Raw genomic sequence first — 20,996 nt, forward strand, 5'->3', positions numbered from 1 at the left:
TCATAGAGTGAAGGAGAACACAGTCGCCCTGATAGATGAATTGGTAGGGCATTCGAGATCTAATGGAAAGGCGTGGCTTCGGTCCCCACTCTGGGCGCGTGTTTTTCTTTTTTTCTTTCTCACGGAATTAATTTAAAAAATAATGTAATGTCACTAACGGTAAAAAAAGAGTCTAAACATTCCCCTATGCTTTCTTTGGCGTTGTAGACTGCCGGCATTTCTTTCTGTATATATATATATATATATATATATATATATATATATATATATATATATATATATCACACAAATATTCACACCATTGCAGGGCACAGGATTCTTCCATAAACCTCCAATTATCCCAGTCTGTGCTAACAGCGACCAATTTATCCATTTATCCCTAAAACCCTCAATTTATCCCTTCTTGATCTCATCAGCCCACCTAGATTTCGGGCGCCCCCTGCCACGCTTGCCTCCTCTAGGGGTCAACTCGGTTACCCTTAATGACCAAAGGTTATGTTGCCTTCGCAATACATTCCCTGCCCAGACCCATTTCTTCTTAATTTCTACTGATATCCTTTTAACAACTGGTTCTTCACTGATCCAGTGCGCTGTCTTCTTGTCCCCTAATGTTACATGTAACATCTTCCATTCCATTGCTCGCTGATTCGTCCTCAATTCTAGTTGAACTGTTTTAGTGAGCCGCCACGCTACTACCCTCTATGTGGGTACCGGTAAGATTCTGCGGCATACACTTTATTTTTACGGGCGGTGCAGGCCGTTATTGCTTATATGAGAATGCCTACCGAATGAAGTACACCCGATTCTTATGCTTCGTATTATCTCTGTCTCATGGTGGGGATGCGGGGTGACTACATGGCCGAACTACATTTATTCACTTAGCACTTCCTTTGCCTCACCACCTCAACTCAAACCGCTTTGCTCTCCCACCGATATTGTCAAGCATTTTTATACGTATCTGCATATTTTAAGGCCCACGATTCTACTCTTCTTTATGTGCTTTATAATTCGTCCTCCGAGTTACTTAGCGAGGCATCGTCAGAAAATTTAAGCTTACTGAGGCATTCTTCGTTGACCCTTACGCCCACCTGTTCCCAATTCAGTGTTCCGTGTACCTCTTGTAGACATGCTGTGAATAACATTGGACGGATTATGTGTCTTCGTCGGACCCACTTTCATATTGGTATTTTACAGCTCTTGTGATGAAGGAAGATGGTAGCAGTACACCTGTGTAGATACCCTGTACTATTGTTTCGTAGTACTTGTCTGCACCCTCGTTCCGCAATGCCTTAATTACTGCTGAGGTTTCGATGGAGGGAAATGCTTAATCTTAATCTATGAAGGCTGTATATAGGGGTTCAAAATACTGCAAGCATTTCCCTACCACCTGATTGATCGTGTAAATATGGTCTATCGTTGAATAGCCTTTAAGAAATCCCTGCTTGTTGATTAGGTTGACTCAAATCTAAGGTGTTAGTAAATTTGTAGGTGATTACCCGGGTACGTACCTTGCAGACAAGTAACAGTACGCTGATTCGCCAGTAGTTTATCAAGCTCCTCACGTCACCTTCCATATGAATTGCGATTATGTTAGCGTTTTTCCAAGAATACGGTACACTCCCGATCATTAGGCATTGCGTATACAGCTTCGCCACGTTTGCTAGTACAATTTGCCTGCCATCCTTCAATGAGTCTGCACACATTTGTTCCTCACCAGGTGTTTTGCTCCCGTTTATTTCTTTCAAAGTCTTCTTGACGTCTTCTGTCGTTACTGGTGGTATATCTGTCTCGTGTGAACTAATTTCTCCTTAGGTATTATCCTGGATGTCGCGGCTACTAAACAGATCTCTACCGAACTCATGGGGAACTAAAAATATTTTGTGCCTATTAGTGATGAGATTGCCTTGGTGGCCTTTGTGTGCCGTCCTGCAACTTCAGTCCACTGGAAAATCACGGAAATCCGACGAAGCCAAACGATGTCCATAACCCCAACACCTGCGTCGGCGAAGAGGTCTACCGGGAACGTCATCAGAGAATTGGCGCACACTCAACTTCATCAACATGAGGACCAGTGCCGCCAACAATTCGGCGGATTCACTGCCGGCATCCAAATGCCCACCGGAGCAATGGCCGGGTTCGCGAATCTCACCTCCATCCCCAGAGTTAACTACCCGAGGACCGATAGTACGACTTTGTGCTTACAACAACATCCTACACCCCGATTTACGCAGAAGTCAGCGCGTCTGAAGCCTCCGATTAGGAACAAGCCATTTTTTCAGCTCTGTCTGAAGCGAATGAGTGCGATGACAGGTAACTGAAGGAACCAATGAAGGGCCATCAAGAGGCCAGATAGACGATGATAATCTAGTGGCTGTTGTCGAACTCAGTAAGAACCAGAATAGCACGAGAGACAGTACCACCCTATTGCAATCTGAAAGCAAGGATAGCATGACGCGCCACTTGGGATCACTGGAAATGATCCTTCCGGGAGCCGTCTTGACTTTCTGGACAATGGTACAAAGCGTAGTTTTGACACAAAAGAGAAAGAAAGACTGGAACGTAGCGTTGATAAACAATCACCGACAGGAGACGTAAAACAGGCTTTTCAGCTGTTCGCGGGTAGACCGTTAAGCAAAAATCAGCAGCCCTCTGAAACGGTTCGTTTGGAGGCAAGCTTGCAGTGTGGCCTCGTGTAAGGACGGGAAGATTTGCCACGGAAAAGCACCAAGTGCTGTCAGGGGCACATCCACCAGCAAACCTAAAAAGACGGCGGCCGATTGGATGAGAACAAGAAGCCGGGAGCTCATTCTGTAGAAGAATAAAGAAGCCGCCCAGAAAATCCGGTCAAGGTTCATTATATATATATATATATATATATATATATATATATATATATATATATATATATATATATATATATATATATATATATATATATATATATATATATATATATATATATATATATATATTGTAAGCACTGTAGTTCAGTTCTCCGCGGCACAATATTTCGCTGATTTCAATCTGCTGTGTAATTATCATCACCTGTCATCCTTTTCAGTAATGCTTCCTCTTCGTCACCTGTACATGATCATTATCATCCCTGAGGCTAGAGCTGCTTGGCTGCGCGTTCGCCAAATAAACGGCGTCTGTCTCCTCCGCTCTATCAGTGAGTGACGTCTCCTTGAAGGCCTCTTACACGTGGTGGAGGTGCACCTCGATCCCGCCCTCTGGCTCTCCTAGCGCACCCCTGGAGCTACGTTCAGGAAGACGCCTTCAAATGCCACGCTCCGTTTTTCCTTGTTTATGGCCTTGATCCCTCCTTCGTCATAGACACGTGTCTGTTCTCGGCACCTGCGACCGGATCTGTCCCCGGGTCTGACGAATTCATCTCTCGCCTTCACCACTGCCGCCGTATTGCCCGTGAAAACACGCAAGCTTGTCACCAGGACCGCAAGCTCCAGTACGACGCCTCTCACCGGTGTATCCAGTACCGCCCAGGGGACCAGGTTATACTCTGGACTCCCGTTCGTGTGCCTGGGCTATGCGAAAAGTTTCTTCGGCGATTCATCGGCCCTTATACCGTTCTGGAGCAGACGTCGCCAGTCAACTATCGGGTCACCCCTGTGTCTCCCAGCACGGACCGTCGCTGTCGCGGAACCGAAAGTGTGCATGTCTCCCGTCTCAAAAAGTTCCACTCTCGCACTTCCCAAATGCCAGCGGCCGGGCGGCCGCCTTCCTCGAGGGGGGGCAGTTAGTGTAAGCACTGTAGTTCTCCGTGGCACAATATTTCGCTTATTTCAATCTTCTCTGTAATCATCATCACTTGTCATCCTTTTCAGTAATGCTTCATCTTCGTCACCTGTACATGATCATTATCATCCCTGAGGCTAGTGCTGCTTGGGTGCGCGTTCGCCAAATAAACGGCGTCTGTCTCTTACGCTCTATCAGTGAGCGACGTCTCCTTGAAGGCCTCTATATATATATATATATATATAAATATCGAAAGGCGTGGGTTCGGTCCCCACTCTGGGCGCGTGTTTTTCTTTCTTTCTTTCTCACGTAATTAATAAAAATTAATAATAATGTAACGTCACTAATGGTAATAAATAGTCTAACCATTCCCCTATGCCTTCTTTGGCGTTGTAGGCGGCCGGCTTTTCTTTCTGTATTTCCTAACGAGCCCCTCATTTTCAAACCCTATTAACGTGCGAAAGCTTAGCAAGGGCCTCGGTTCTGGCAGCCTTGATGCCAAGGTAGCATAAGACGGTTTCCCGCCAGTTGATCGCTCATGACAGGCTGTAGACGTTCGCGTCACGCCCCGGGGGTTAAAAAAGAAGGTCCCCTTCTCCCCGCGTAGTCTAAGTGGCGCTTTCTACCACCCTCAAGCGTCAGATACAGTTGTAGTAAATATAAATACCCCAGAAAGTGAAGCGGAACACAGTCGCCCAGATAGCCGAATTGGTAAGGCATTCGAGATCTTATCGAAAGGCGTGGGTTCGGTCCCCACTCTGGGCGCGTGTTTTTCTTTCTTTCTTTCTCACGTAATTAATAAAAATTAATAATAAGGTAACGTCACTAACGGTAATAAATAGTCTAACCACTCCCCTATGCCTTCTTTGGCGTTGTAGGCTGCCGGCATTTTTTTCTGTATATATATATATATATATATAAATAAATAAATATATATATATATATATATATATATATATATATATATATATTGTGAGACCAGTGGTAGCCTCGTTTGTGGAAGGTCGGAACGCTGAATGCAATGTCCCAGTGGAATGCCATCTTCACTGGCGCTCGGTTGCGGCCACGGCTTCTTCATCTCTGTATATACTCATCATCACCTATTCTTCTACCTTCTCGAACTATCATCATCGGTAACCTGGTTCGGTCGCCATCTTGCCGCCTTGCAGCTCGGCCTGCGAATAAAGCGGTTTGTGCGTACTGGTCTGCCTCTCCTACCATCGGCCTTACAAGTGGTGGAAGGTGCGTTTCGGTCCCGTAATCCACCTCTCAAGCTGCCCCACTGGAGCTCCGTTCGGGTCGCCGCCTAATGCCGGAAACTACAGCGATGACGCTGGAATCGGCGAACGCCACGGCCCCACCAACCCCCCAGTGCATCATAACCACCCCCCAGCGTGAACCTCCTTTCTTCGCTGGCCTTCGTGACGATGATGCCGACGAGTGCAATGCAATGTCCTATGCAATGCAATGAATGCAATGCAATGAACGCTGAATGCAATGTCCCAGTGGAATGCCATCCTACTCGGATGTGGCTGGTCGGCATCCTCTACCGCTCAGTCCCATTACGACACGGGCCCCGCCCGGCTATGTGGCCGCCATGCCTCGATTGCATACCACGCCGACTTATTTCCCGCCACACCAAGACCCCAACGTTGGCCGGCCAGTCTGCTATTATTGTGGCATCCGGGGCCACATCTCCCGATTTTGTCGAAGGCGCCAACGTGACGAACGACGCGGCTACGCAGCCTACGAACGCGATTATTTACGTCCGAATTACTTCGACTACGTGCATCGTACACACCCGTCTTTCTCACGCCGTTCACCATCGCCACCTGAGCCACCAACCGACTTTTCTCGTAGGCCGCGCGATACGCGACGCCGCTCACCATCGCCAGGCCGTCGGGCGCTGTCACCCCTTCGGCCTGCGACCTACGTCACCGACCAGCACTCGGAAAACTAGTTAATGCAGTTTTGGGAGGGGAAACTGCATCACGTGGGAAACTTACAATGCCTCCGGAGCGTCCATCGAACATGTTGTCAGTTTTGGTTGAAGGTGTTTGTGTAGATGCCCTTATTGACACTGGTGCCAGTATTTCGGTGATAAGTATGGAATTGTGTGCCCGACTACGCAAGGTTCGAACACCCTACAGTGGACCTTCTTTGCATGGCGCCAATAGCAGCACGATCAGGCCATCCGGACAGTGCACGGTACGAATTTCAGTCGGTCAACTTCGTCATCACGTTCAGTGTGCAGTGTTGTCACCGTGTGCGCATCACCTCATCTTGGGCTGGGACTTCTTGTCATCCGCATCCGCCGTCATTCCGTGCCAGCAACCGCAAATTGAACTCGCAGATACGGAGGACACCAACATTCTGGAAGAAAAGCCACAACTGAATTTGACAGCAAGTGCCGATTACGTTTTATACCCGGGCCACGATACAGTCCTTTCAGTTCACTCAACCCAAATTTGTGACGGTGATGCGTTAATCGTTCTTTCTGCGCGTTTTATTTCCAAGGAATCATTATCGCGACCTGCTTTGTCCGTTTTGCACGTGGGTCTGCGCCGCTCATTGTTACAAATACCACTTCTGAGACGATACTCCTCCCTGAAGGCACCACGCTCGCTTCCGTTGTGGCTGATGACAGTCTGTCTCTGGTTCCCCTCTGCTCTGTGTCTTCCGTTCCCCTGTCTTCAGATTCCGGGTCCTCACGTCCCACCCTGGCAACCACGATTAGCGAAGACCTCACGGTGTTCGAAACGAGACTCCTACTTGAGCTGCTCGAAAAACACAAAAACTCATTTGACTGCATCTCTACCAACCTTGGACAGACGTCTGTTGCAGAACATCGTATTGAGACAGATGGGACTCACATTGTTCGCCGCCGCCCGTACCGTGTGTCGTCGTCGGAACGGAAAGTCATAGAAGAAAACGTCGCGGACATGCTTCAACGAAACGTTATTCGACCTTCCTCGAGCCCGTGGTCTTCTCCTGTTGTTCTGGTGAGGAAAAAAGATGGTTCCGTACGCTTTTGCGTGGACTATCGGGCTTTGAATAGGATTACCCGGAAGGATGTGTATCCGATGCCGCGCATAGATGACGCGCTGGACCTTCTACAAGGGGCTAAATACTTCTCTAGTCTGGACCTGCGATCTGGCTACTGGCAGATCCCCATGCGCGAGTCTGACAAAGAGAAAACGGCGTTTGCGACTCCAGACGGCTTGTACGAATTTAACGTAATGCCTTTTGGCTTATGCAACGCCCCAGCCACATTTGAGCGCATGATAGATACGGTCCTTCGCGGGCTTAAATGGAAAACATGCCTGTGTTACCTTGACGACATCGTCATCTTTTCGTCAAGTTTTGCGGAACATCTGCAGCGTCTGGACGAGGTGTTGACGTGCCTGGCAAAGGCTGGTCTGACTCTGAACACCAAGAAATGTCGTTTTGCTAGCAAATCGATAAATGTTCTTGGTCACGTCGTCAGTAAAGATGGCATACGCCCCGACCAAGACAAAATTTCTGCTGTAGCCAATTTTCCTCGACCTCAGCAACAAAAAGCACTGCGTAGTTTTCTCGGTCTGGCGTCCTATTTTCGCCGTTTTGTCCGCAATTTTGCTACTCTCGCTGCACCTCTGAACCAGCTATTCAATTCGGATACCCCCTTCGACTGGAGTGATGGCTGCGAAAAGGCCTTCCAAGACCTCAAGCATGCGCTTACTTCCGCACCTGTATTATGCCACTTTGATGAATCGAGACCGGCGATCCTCCACACCGACGCTAGTGGGCATGGCATTGGCGCCGTTCTGTTGCAGCGCGATGCTCACCACCGCGAGAGGGTTGTTGCTTATGCCAGCCGCTCTCTAACACGAGCGGAGACGAATTATACAATAACGGAACAGGAGTGTCTGGCCGTTGTTTGGTCTGTGCAAAAGTTTCGGCCATATCTCTACGGCCGACATTTCACCGTCGTCACAGACCATCACGCTCTGTGCTGGCTGTCTTCATTGAAAAACTTGTCGGGACGCCTGGGACGCTGGATTCTGCGATTGCAAGAGTACGACTTTACAGTTACCTACAAGTCCGGACTCAAGCATGTAGACGCAGACGCACTCTCGCGGTGCCCACTGATGCCATCTTCAAACGACATGGCGTCGCTTCCTCATACACCGCCATTATCAATCGCACCTGTCGACTATGCACTGGCTGATGACCGCCGCGACTTGGTCAATCATCAACGAGCAGACAGTTACTGCCAGAAAATAATGGATCGGCTCGCTGGTTCGACACGTTCACCGAATAGCCGCCTACGTCGCCAACTGCGGCAGTTCCAGCTCATAGACGGTGCACTGTATCGCAGAAACCACCACCCAAATGGCGCCACGTGGGTGCCAGTTGTGCCTCGTTCTCTCCAGAGTCGCGTCTTGCAAGCTTTTCATGACGACGCCACCGCCGGCCACCTTGGCTTTCAAAAGACGTACGACCGCATTCGAGGTCGCTTCTTTTGGCCAGGACTCTCGACCAGTGTGGTGAAATACGTCGCATCCTGTTCACCCTGTCAGCACCGCAAGCGCTCTACGGCACCCCCTGTCGGTCTCCTCCAGCCTGTTCCGTGTCCAACTACGCCGTTTGAAGTGGTCGGTATTGATTTGTATGGGCCCTTACCGACGACGTCCACTGGTCACCGCTGGATCGTCACGGCCGTTGATCACTTGACTCGCTACGCGGAGACAGCGCCACTTCCCTCGGCTAGCGCTGGCGACGTCGCTGCCTTCTTTTTGCGACACATCCTGCTACGACATGGAGCCCCTCGCGTACTGTTAAGTGACCGCGGCAAGGTGTTTCTATCCGAGATCCTTGCCGAAGTCCTTCGTGCCTCTAATACCTCCCACAAAATGACATCAAGCTACCATCCACAAACGAACGGACTCACCGAATGCTTTCACCGCACGCTTTCTGACATGATATCAATGTACATACGACCTGACCACAGAAATTGGGACGCTATATTACCTTCAGTCACCTTTGCCTATAACACGGCAGTTCAAAGCACTACAGGGTACGCGCCTTTCTACCTTGTCTACGGCCGTCATCCATCGCACGTGCTTGATACCTGTTTCTTTACCGCTCCTGTGTCCGCTGCTGCATCGTTTCCGGAACAATTCGTGTCTCGCATCGACCACTGTCGGCGCCTGGCCCGCATGCGCACAGAAGCAAGCCAACAAGACCGCAAAGAACGCTACGACGCTGTTCGCCGGTCCGTTTCTTTCCGACCTGGTGACGAAGTCTTGGTCTGGACACCGGTTCGCTCTCCAGGCCTCTGCGAAAAATTCCTACACCGGTTCCTTGGTCCTTACAAGGTTCTTGAGGCTACCTCACCGGTGAACTATCGCGTCACCCCCGTTTCGGAAGTTCGGACCGCCGTCATCGTGGCACGGAGATTGTCCACGTTTCCCGCCTCAAGGCGTTCCACCGGCGTAATTCGCAGTAAAACGCGACCAGGCGGCCGCTCTCGCCCCGGGGGGGAAAATATTGTGAGACCAGTGGTAGCCTCGTTTGTGGAAGGTCGGAACGCTGAATGCAATGTCCCAGTGGAATGCCATCTTCACTGGCGCTCGGTTGCGGCCACGGCTTCTTCATCTCTGTATATACTCATCATCACCTATTCTTCTACCTTCTCGAACTATCATCATCGGTAACCTGGTTCGGTCGCCATCTTGCCGCCTTGCAGCTCGGCCTGCAAATAAAGCGGTTTGTGCGTACTGGTCTGCCTGTCCTACCATCGGCCTTACAATATATATATATATATTTATTTATATATATATATATATATATTTACACACACCATCAGTGCCGTATATTCGCAGATGCGTTTATGACATTTCAATGGTCAACCATCTGAGCAAGCTGATTGGAGGCAGAGGGGAACGAGGTTGCACTCCGGCTTAGCACCATCATTTACAGACTGCTCTACCATCTACGCTCGTCCTACACCATCAGACCTCACTGTAAATAAATCCATCTCGTAACAGTTTGGTAAAGGTGCTGGGTACGCCACGTCGTACCTCCAGGATTTCCCCCGCAGCCGACGTGTCGCGGGTCTGCCACCGCTGTCTCCTACGATGCCTCAAGGTGGGAACACTGTGCCGGCCCCCACGCGTGGCTGGCATCCCCCGCGAGAGCCCCGAATGCTCACTTGGAACGCCGGTGAGGACGTTGAGGAATGGCTGACGCACTATCGGCGAGTGAGCCGGTACAACCGCTGGGATACCGCTGTACAACTCTCGAACGCCGTGTTATCGCTAGATGAGACTGCCCTGACCTGGTTTGAGAACAACGAAAGCAAGCTCACAACCTGGGACCGTTTTGTCAAAGAAATTTCATCCCGCTTTGGCGACTCCGTCGGAAAAAAGAAGCAGGCCGAACAGACGTTGCTCCATCGCGCCCAAGTCTCAGGTGAGACATGCACCACCTACATTGAAGAGGTGCTAAAGCTCTACAGACTCAACGACCCGCAAATGTTTGAGGACAATAAAGTGGGTCACTTAATAAAGGTGATCGCTGAAGACGTCTACAACTTTTATAGGGCGTGAAAAGTTGGAATAGGTGTCGGACGTTGTCCAGCACTGTCGCACCTTCGAGGCGTTGAAGAAGCGTCGTAATACGCCAAAGTTCGGTCGCTTGGGTAATGTAACTACTGTGGCAAGCGTTGATGTGACCCCACCACCGGATTTCGCTGAAACTATCCGGCGCATCGTCCGCGAGGAATTGCTGCGACATCAAGAGCCTCGGCTTGCACGTTCACGAAAGTTGCGTGCTGCAAGATTTACAGCCCAATAGCCTCTCGCCTTCGAGTGCTCAGTTCCGTGATCCGAGCTATACGCCTCGCAATAAAAGACCGCAGCGCCTCGACAATTGGGATTCACCACGCTACAGTCACGATGTCCAGCAGTTCTCTCGGCACCCTCAACGTCCAACTTATGACCAGCGTCCTCAGCGCCCGGCATATGATCGCCGTTTTGATGGCGTCCACGAGAGAACCTTCCCTTCCCGTGAGCGTGACCTTCCCGTCTGCTACAACTGTGGTTTTGAGGGCCACATTTCTCGCTACTGCCGCCATCGCCACCAAGCGGAACGGTACCAGCAAACTCCCATGTGGAACCGCCCGAACGTTCGAAATGCCCTTTACGACACTCGCCTTCCAACAGCTTTTGTTCTCCGAGGCACCACCGCGCCGCGATTCACCGGCTTCTGACCGCAGCTTAACCCCACCCGCTTCACTACAGTGGCGTTCACCATCACCCCGGCGTCGGTCACCGGCGCCGGAAAACTAGTCAGCGCGGCCAATGGAGGTGAGGCCGTGGCCCAACTGTCACGTGAAATGCCTCTAACCGGACAGCCTAACTGGGAACTAACCTTCGCCTGTATCAATGTTAAAAAACACAGTGGAAGTATTAGTCGATGGCACCCGAACGATAGCTTTGATCGATACGGGCGCAACAGTGTCGGTAATGAGTTCTGCGTTTAAATCCCGTCTTGGCCGCAAAGTAATGTTTCAATGGGACAAAATGGTAATATTTCAAGGTGTTCGTGGTGAGTCCCTATGCCCACTTGGAATCTGCTAAGTGACTGTTTCGTTTAGCGGCCACACATTCAGGGCGGAGTTTGCAGTATTGCTGCGGTCAACTCACGTTGTATTTTAGGTCTAAACTTCTTGAAGCAGTGTGGTTCCACAGTTGACTGTCGTAATGGGGAGATATATTTGGAGGGGACCGCCCTATCTGCCCTTGTAGAAGATTCTTGTCCCGGTACCACCCGCACACTCTGCGTGTTGAGCGAAACCATCATGCCGGCGCGGTGAGCCGCATTCGTGCCAGTTCCTTGCAGGGGAACTGATCTGGATATATTTAAAGCTTTGCTGGAGCCGATTCTCCTAAACTGTGCAAAGAAAAATGTATTGGTGCCTCGATCGGTTGTTACGATAAACAGGGGACAAAACTCTGTGTGAACTATCAACTCTTCGCCCAAACCCACTCTACTTCCACGGGGGCTGAAACTTGCCGAAGCGATCGAATATGTTTCAACTTCAGTAGGAGTTTTGTTCGAAGCCACAAATTCATCCACTGATCCTTGCCCGGTGGACCCTGCCAAATTGCAAAGTATGATTAACAAATCCCTTGAACCAGAAAAACGCCATGCGTTGGTTGCCGTGCTTGCACAATACTCACGCGTATTTACCTTCGGGCGAACACATCGATGCTCGTCAATACCGCCCACACGGACCCAACATTCAATACATACTGGGGAAGCCCGGCCCGTAAGACAAAAGCCGTACCGCGTTTCACCATCCGAGCGCAAGATTATCAATGAACAAGTACGAAACATGTTGCAGAATCGCGTGATTCAAGAGTCTTCAAGTCCCTGGGCAGCTCCGGTGATATTGGTCAGAAAGAAAGACAGGTCATGGCGCTGCTGTGTTGACTATCGGCGCCTCAACGAAATTACTAAAAAAGACGTCTACCCTCTTCCCCGCATAGACGATGCAAAAGATTGTCTTCATTCGGCTTTGTACTGCTCTTCAGTCGACTTGCGATCAGGCTACTGGGAAATTCCCGTAAACCCCGACCATAAAGAAAAAACAGCGTTTATCACACTCGATGGACTGTTTGAATTGAATGTTATGTCCTTTGGACTCAGTAACGCCCCTGCTACGTTTGAGCGTTTCATGGATACGGTACTTCGGGGCCTCAAGTGGGAAGTGTGCATGTGCTACCTCGACGATATACTCATTTTTGGTCGCACATTTCGTGAACACAACACGCGCTTGGCCACTGTTTTCGACTGTTTAGAAAAAGCTGATCTCATTTTGAACTAAAAAAATGTCGATTCGGAGAGCGGCAAACTCTTGTCTTAGGCCTCGTTGTCGACAAACACGGCGTCAGACCGGATCCACACAAGATACGAGCCGTTAGCTGCTTTAAAGAACCCACCTCTGCGAAGGAACTTGGCAGCTTCTTGGGACTGAGCTCCTATTTTCGTAGTTTTATCCCTGACTTTGCTGACATAGCCCATCCTCTGACATGTCTTCTGCGGAAAAACGTTCTATTCAAATGGAGGACCGACTGTGCCGTCGCTTTTCGTCACTTGAAACATGTTCTGACGTCCAGACCGATTCTCCGCCATTTTGATGCCCAGGCGTCTACTGAAGTTCACACCGATGCCAGTGGGGTTGGAGTTGAGGCCGTGCTTGTTCAGCGCCACAGTGATGGTGAGCATGTTATTGCTTACGCCAGCCGCACTCTCAGCAAGTCGGAGCGGAATTATACTGTCACGGAGCAGGAGTGTCTGGCAGTAATTTTTGCCACACAGCGATTTCGCTCCTATCTCTATGGGCATCCTTTTACCATCGTCACAGACCACCACTCACTCTGCTGGCTCGTCAACCTTCGTGACCCTTGTGGGCGGCTGCCACGCTAGGCTCTCCGTCTGCAGGAGTATGATTTCACCGTATCATACAAAAGCGGCCGCAATCATACCGACGCTGACTGCCTCTCCCGGCTGCCACTGGAATCAGTGGCCTCTGACGAAGACAACTTTGACCAGTATCTCGCCTCTATTTTGACATATTTCCCTGAGCCGGCTGTTTTCAAAAGGGAGCAGTGCAACGGCCAAACTTTGGACTCGCTTTTCGCTTTAGCCGATGAATCGAAGCCTACTAGCCGTTTCTGCGTGCGAAGCGAAATACTTTACAAGAAGAACTATTCGGCTGTCCAACCTCGTCTCTTAGTTGTGCCAAAAAGCCTCCATAGCGCTGTTCTAAGTTTTGTGCATGACGACGTCACATCGGGCCACATGGGGCTCGCGCGCACTCTGCACCACGCTCAACAACGATTTTACTGGCCGAACATGCGCAAGACTATTGAGCGCTATGTCGCCACTTGTGCACAATGCCCAAATTAATATTTGGCGAGCCTGCCAGGATACTGGCGCAATAACTGCCATGACTGGCCCAGTCACGCGTCTTGACTGCTTGGAAGAATGGATTGAGGAAAATTTCTAACATTAGTTCAAACGCACGGTTTGAACAAAGAGCACGCGTTTAAGATAGTCGAGGAAGAGATTCGCAGAGAGCAGCAGGCGTTTGAGTCAGAAAGGACAATATTGCAAGAAGGTATACAACGGCTAGAATTGAAGCTGCGCCTCGTCCAAGAAAGTGGCAAATCAGCAGAAAGAATCGAACTCGCCGCACGTGAAAGGCAAGACACGCCTTTGGTGTGCGTAACAATATATAAATATATATATATATATATATATATATATATATATATATATATATATATATATATATATATATATATATATATATATAGTCTACATATAGTCTATATATATACAGTCTACAACGCCAAAGAAGGCATAGGGGAATGATTAGAATATTTGTAGACTGCCGGCATTTCTTCCTGTATTTTCTAACGAGCCCCTCATTTACAAACCCTATTATCATGCGAAAGCTTAGCGAGGGCCTCGGTTCTGGCAGCCTTGATGCCAAGGTAGCATAAGAGGGTTTCCCGCCAGTTACCAGCTTATGACAGGCTGTAGACGTTCGCGTCACGCCCCGGGGGTTGAAAAAGAAGGTTTCTTCTCCCCGTGTAGTCGGAGTGGCGCTGGCTACCACCCTCAAGCGTCAGATACTGTTGTAGTATATATAAATACCCCAGAAAGTGAAGCGGAACACAGTCGCCCAGATAGCCAAATTGGTAAGGCATTCGAGATCTCATTCATTTCATTTATTAATACTGTTAGCCCAGAAGTGGGCCGTTACAGGGTGGAAGGACAAAAAGTTTCACTCGAAAGCAGGTTATCAAGTTGAAACAATATTTCTCGGGGCTGTAGCGAGCAACAGCTCAAATTATACATAAAAATGGAACACTCACGGAAAGCAATACACGCGGTCAGAGCTGGACAATGACTGAACGCTTTGAGACAACCTTTACATCTAATCTAAATCTAATCTAAAGATCTAGATCTAAAGATCTAGATCTAGATCTAATCTAAAGGCGTGGGTTCGGTCCCCACTCTGGGCGAGTGTTTTTCTTTCATTCTTTCTCACGTAATTAATATAAAATAAATAATAATGTAACATCACTAACAGTAAAAAATATTCTAACCATTCCCCTCTGCCTTCTTTGGCGTTGTAGACTGCCGGCATTTCTTCCTGTATTTTCTAACGAGCCCCTCATTTACAAACCCTATATATATATATATATATATACACACATATATATAACTTGTAACGTGGCGGCAGCGAAGTCGAGATAGAACCATGGCTAAGAATGATGAACCATCCATTTACGGCTTTTTTTCAAGGCCGCCAAGCCAGATCCCGCGCTGGCAGCATGCACCTACTTACCCTCGTTGTCGTAGGCCGGGATACATAGCCACGCTTCGTTGCCCCCCTCATCCTTTCATCGTGACATGGCGCCCCGGTTGAAAGCGACCGTCCGGGTCGACGCCGCAGTAGTATGGGATGCGGTGAGGACGAGAGATGAGATGGCAATGGACAATGAACTCCTTGTCGCCACATAGGAGGATGATGGTGTGGGCGATGCCTGGTCCCGCAACACGACCTCGTTAAGGCACTGACAAAACGAAGAAGGTATCCGGTACCATGTGGGACTACTTGACTGGGGGCACGTCATCGTCGTGTGGTCACGTCATGGGGTCATGGCAGTTGTGCATCGGGTCGTCATGGGCTGGGCATACAAAGCGGGGAGACGACGTCGAGTGCTGATAGCGGCGGGGCTGGGGCTGCCGCAGCGGTTCACGCCCTCTCGATGATTGCGCCGATCCCGATGAGGTGGGATGCTGGGGCCAGGACGGGAGGGATCCGCACACTCCACCAAAATGTAACGTGGCGGAAGCGCAGATGAGAGGAACCATGGCGAAGAATGATGAACGTATTATTTACAGCTCATTTACATGGCGGAAGAGCCAGAACGCGCGCAGGCAGCACGCAACCCGAGATCTTCGTCATCATAGGCTGGGATGACAGAGCCCGGAGCCACGCTGCATTGCCATCTGTATCTTCTTCTCGTGAAAAAAAAATTTATATATATATATATATATATATATATATATATATATATATATATATATATATATATATAGATATATATATATATATATATATATATATATATATATATATATATATATATATATATATATATATATATATATATATATATATATATATATATATATATATATATATATATAGATATATATATTGATATATACACTTGCAAGGTCTTTTGTCTGTACCGTTTATTCAACGGAAGCCTTGCCAACGCATGGTTCACTTTCTCAATAGGTACATTAGTAGAGGAATAACGGTAAAAACGCTGCCAACTACTTTTGACCTGGACACCAAAAGCTCGTCCGCTAGGCCTGGTGGAGACTGCAGTTGCGGCGACGTGCCCTAGCTCGGGCGTTAGAGATATGGCGGCATACCACAGCTGTTTAGTGGAATTCGAGGTCTGACAATTCCTTATGAACGCGGATGTTTGTTAGGAAAGCGTACATGTAAAGAATTGTTATCATTTTTTGCACAGTCTCTGTCTGGACCATATTTGAGGTTGCTTTTATCATGCTTTTTTGCAGAATTGACAAAAAGCTATGTCAAACAAGTACGCACTAGCAAAAAAAGCAATGGGTATTACTTTGTTTCATTTGAAACACCCGCCACGGAATTTGAGAGTAACCATTTCCTTACGTGACCGCCAGCTGGGGATCAAAAGGTGCGTACTGCTGATTCTGTGGGCGTTTTAGCCCCTTGGCCATGGAGTTAATAAGTAAGCAATTCCGAGTTCATAGTACAATTGAACACTAACTGTATAACGTACACGATACGGCAGTATTATATGGATTTGCACCGCAGCCTGCAACTTGTGCCACTCTGAAAGCCCTTAGTATTTCATGGAGATTTTGTGCTAAACAACCAACAATACATCACCTAAAGAGTTTTGCACCGGTATGCTATACTGAAAAGAATATTTTACCAAACAAACTCTTTGCAGACGCAGGTGAATTCACTTAGATGCATGCAAGTGTTCTCCAGAATAACCGCGGCGTGGCGGTGTGTGTTGTACTTTATTCTCTTGTTGATTTTATATTGTGTTTTTCCGGCCGTACGTGACAGCGCCAGTGTTTATTGTGGTGGTTTTATTGCACATTTTATTTCTGCGCACTTAGTTCACCTTAAAAATTTTCAACCAGCGTGATCCGCATTAAAAAAAATTTTTAGACCCTTAGGCCTGTGTACGGATTCATTTTGAGCAGTGTAACATGAAGCTATTACCAAGATGTTTGTGCTTACTGATTTATTAAGCATGCGTTTTTATTTATACCATGTATGATTACCCAAAATCAGATGGCTTGTTTACCAACGCCTACACAGCATTGAGGATTAACTTGTGGGGCTACTTACAGTATGCGCCTCTCAAAAACATAGGGGTGCTTTCGTGTGCTACGAAGCCACCAGAATTCGCCATATTGTGTATTCCTGCGGATATCATTTTACATAAGTTCACGATTAATATTAATAATTGAGAGCACCAGCGTTCTGCATGTTTCAGAAAAAAACATCGCGCAGTACTTCGCGCTTTTGCTTCTCGCCCTAGTGAAAATTGCCGACATAATGTTGGTGCGGGCATTTTTGCGTTTTTTACGGTGCTGCCTATGGAACGATATAATTTTTATAATAGGGCAAAGAAAAACTGTTCCGCAAAAACAACCTAGCACACAAAAAAACGTTTACAAATGAGAGAGGCCCACCCGGGGCGTGGTTGATTACGCGACAGTATAAATGCCGCGTATGTATTCATGGCGCTGGAAAGATGTTCGCAAGACGATGCACTGGTTTTTTTTCGCACCAGCCACGTATAGGCCTTATTATTCTTTTTTGTCCACCTCCCATGAGCAATCTCTCCAGACTCGCACACCCGTAGCAAACACGGTACAGGTCTGGTCAAGTCACTTAAAAATTCTGCGTTTTACTGCTTGCGCACCCTCCACTGGAACATTTCTTTCTCTAAGAATTCTTGAAATGCGGTCAGAAGGCTGTTTTAGTGTGTGTGGGAGAAAAGATTTATTTCAATGGGCATTTTTATTTTTGATTGTAAAGGTCAAACAGCCACGCATGTTCCAATGTTAAACCACTGCAAATAACCCTTACGTAGTGATGTTTTGCCTTATATATGCCTACTCGTTTTGTTTTATCTAAACAATGTTAACAAATTTAAATATCGCAACCAGGTTTAGGTTATTGGAAATGTTTTGCCTACGTGCACGTCAGTTGAAAAATTCTTTTATTTTAGCCCAAGTGGCTGAATATGATGAAAAACCCACAGAATGTGACACAGACGAGCGAATTTTGTAGCATTAAGGTAGCCAAGAAATACTATCGTCTTAAAAATTTAGGAGTACTACACATAGGTGGGAAGCGAAGTAAATCAACGCTTCAACTGGATGCCATTCTCGATTCATCCCTATCAAAACGCTGTTCAGGGTATGTCTCTGCGCCAAAAATGGAGATGCTCTGCTGTCTCAAGAACACAAGACCTCCTTCTGACCGTTGCTTCTGGAAGTACTGCTGACCACGATGCTTGTTTACCATGGCGTCGAAAACGTAGCCAGCATGCCTTTTCGACGTTAGCTCGCAAGAGAATATAAAAAAACAAGGTTGGGGATATTATTAATTAAAGAGTACGAGCAATTACAGCAACCGCTACCAAGGAGACGGCACCAAAGTTCATGTCATTTTCATGTCTTGTCCATGTTTCAATAGCGCTTAATTTTTAATGATTCTAGTCATCACTTTACTTTTGTCCCGTGATCGAAGAGCGGTCGATTTTTCTTCCGTCGGCATTGCAATACCACAAGAAGAACTTGTTTTAACATGGCTCATAATTAGGCTAATGTTGAGTCAGGCAGCTTTCTACCGCGCTTCAACCTTCAATAAAGGCCCCACTTAGTAGAATCTATGTTTGGTACTTCTTTTGCCCCCATATTGTATAGATAATTCCTAATTTCTTCTACTACAGACCGCCTGAAGAAGACGTTGTCTACATTTGTTCTCTTAGTGATGAGCCGAACATTAACATATACCAGACCCATAGGCTTGTGTGGCAGCACAGCACACTTTGTGGTGCAACCATGTGAATTCTAAAGACGGTAGTCTTTCTTGGGCTACTTACACCCAGAAATCGTGGTATGTCCGTATGTTTGTCTGTCTGTCTACCTTCTGTCTATCTGTAACTCGATTCAGCCACCCAGGAAAAGTAAAATGCTTACTGCACAATAGGCTTATATACTCACAGCCAAAAGTGAACGTCATTATCCTTTATTAAAATTCCGGGATGCTTGGTTCTTTGATAGCAAGTGATATTCTACATCTAGTGCAGAACAACGCGTAGCGCCTGCTGTTGCCCGCGCCACCTCCGGGCGGCATATGAGAAATCACGCGGCAACAGCAAAGAAAGGTTCCACTAGCCTGGTTTCACGTTCTGCTTTGAACGCACGTGGAGCACGGTAACACGAATCTATAAACCTTGAAGTTGGCCGCCTCAATTCACGTGCGTCTCCGCCGTACTGCAGCGCTGGCATCGAACGACCCCGCCCGTAGCAGTAGAACGTGGTTAATTCAAATGGCCTTGATCAAAACAATAGTGTGTGTACCTTGGGATGAGCGCGACGGAACAGGAACAGCATGACAGGTGCTAAGGAAAGCGAAGGGGCGAATTTCTTTGGCAAATGTCTACAAAGACTTTCGTCTTTTGACGACATTTGCAACGAAAGGAGCAGATACGCGGCCAATTTTTGACCTTAGTTTCCCGCACTTTCTGCCATACAGTTGAAAACTGATATACGAGATTTTGATTCAGTTGAAATGTTTTCCACATTTCTTACTCTACTAATTTTACGTCCGGAATATTCTACAGCCGAATGACAACACCACCCACCGTTCACCTAATCTGGCCAGTTGGAACCGCCAGATTATAGCAATCACCCTTTGCTACTAATTGATTGTTTTGAGACGTGCGCAGCACAAAAGGCAAAAAACTATTTTTATTTGTATGAAGGCATGCTGATTCAACTCAGAGAATGTCAGTTTTGATGGCACCCAGTTAAACTAAAAATATATTTTTATTGGTGCACGAGGACCAACAAAGACTGATATCATGGCGGTATCGTTTTCTCTATTTTATTCGCTTGAGTACCCCTTTCTGCCACAATATGTACCTAGTAGCTAAATTTTTTGTGTTTCCCTACCTATACCTATTTGTTCTCACTGCACATACAGTTTCCACACTTTATCATGTTTTTAACTGCCGAAACATCACCCACAGCATAAAGGTATCCCACTCCAGGAAAACCAACAGCCTTCCAGGAAAACTCCCTGAAAAATAAATAATTGCAATCTTGTTGTCCCTCTATATCCACTAACCACATGACAATACGGTGGGAGACGGCGGCGTTTTTGGGGTACCTACGGGTATTTACCTCTTTCTCCGGTTGTAGGATGCAATGATCACTATTCTTGTCTTCCATTTCTCAAGCTACCACCGAACCTTAAGTTTCGTATGCGAAATGTTCCCAAGACCAGTTTTCTTCAGACTTTGCGCAGCTGTTGGATTTGTCGCCCCCGCGAAATGGTCTGTTCGAAAATTCTGTAGCTTTGATTATAACAATAAAGTAACGCAAACTTCGAACAAAAAATTCAAACATTTGTATTTCAACTTAACTGCTCTCGCTCATGCGGTTGTGCTGTTGGTAGCTCTGCCGGCTTGCCGAGGAAGACTTCAAGACACGCACACAAAAATATATTAAAACTAAAACTAGGGCTGTGGCTTTTAGATGCGGAGCATCTAATAGTATGGGCATGTCCCGCGTCGGCGTCCGCACTCACACTGCGCATGCGCAACTCTCCTTTTTTCCTCTCTCCCACAGCTGCACGATACTCCCGCCACTTCTTCTCTCGTACCAGCTGCGTGCACTTAGCTTTCGCTTCTCCCGCGTTCTCGCTTCTGCTTTCGCGGCGCATGCTGGGCGCTTGCGCATCTCTCATCCTCTCGTCTCCTCTCCTTCAACCTTGAATGTAAATCGGGTTGCGCGCTGGGCGCGTTCAGTTCAGCGCTTGCTGCGGTTGACTCCACTTCCCTCCGTTCTTCCGATGAAGTGTG

At 47.6% G+C, this 20,996-nt stretch overlaps 1 protein-coding gene across 2 annotated transcripts in view; it reads left to right on the forward strand.

The window, feature by feature from the left end:
• Positions 1–16,424: 16,424 nt before the first annotated feature.
• The window catches only part of LOC144142217 (arylsulfatase B-like), a 49,290-nt gene continuing 44,718 nt past the window's right edge, over positions 16,425–20,996 (forward strand). The window contains exon 1 of one of the 2 annotated variants that reach the window (XM_077673576.1): positions 16,425–16,553. The gene's annotated coding sequence lies outside the window, so the exon portion shown is untranslated. The remainder of the gene's footprint in view (positions 16,554–20,996) is intronic. The other variant, XM_077673577.1, reaches the window with a different exon arrangement.

Source organism: Haemaphysalis longicornis, unplaced genomic scaffold (assembly GCF_048455015.1).
Source record: "Haemaphysalis longicornis isolate Haplotype H1 unplaced genomic scaffold, Haemaphysalis longicornis Haplotype H1 scaffold_6, whole genome shotgun sequence".
In the NCBI taxonomy this organism is placed as follows: Eukaryota; Metazoa; Arthropoda; class Arachnida; order Ixodida; family Ixodidae; genus Haemaphysalis; species Haemaphysalis longicornis.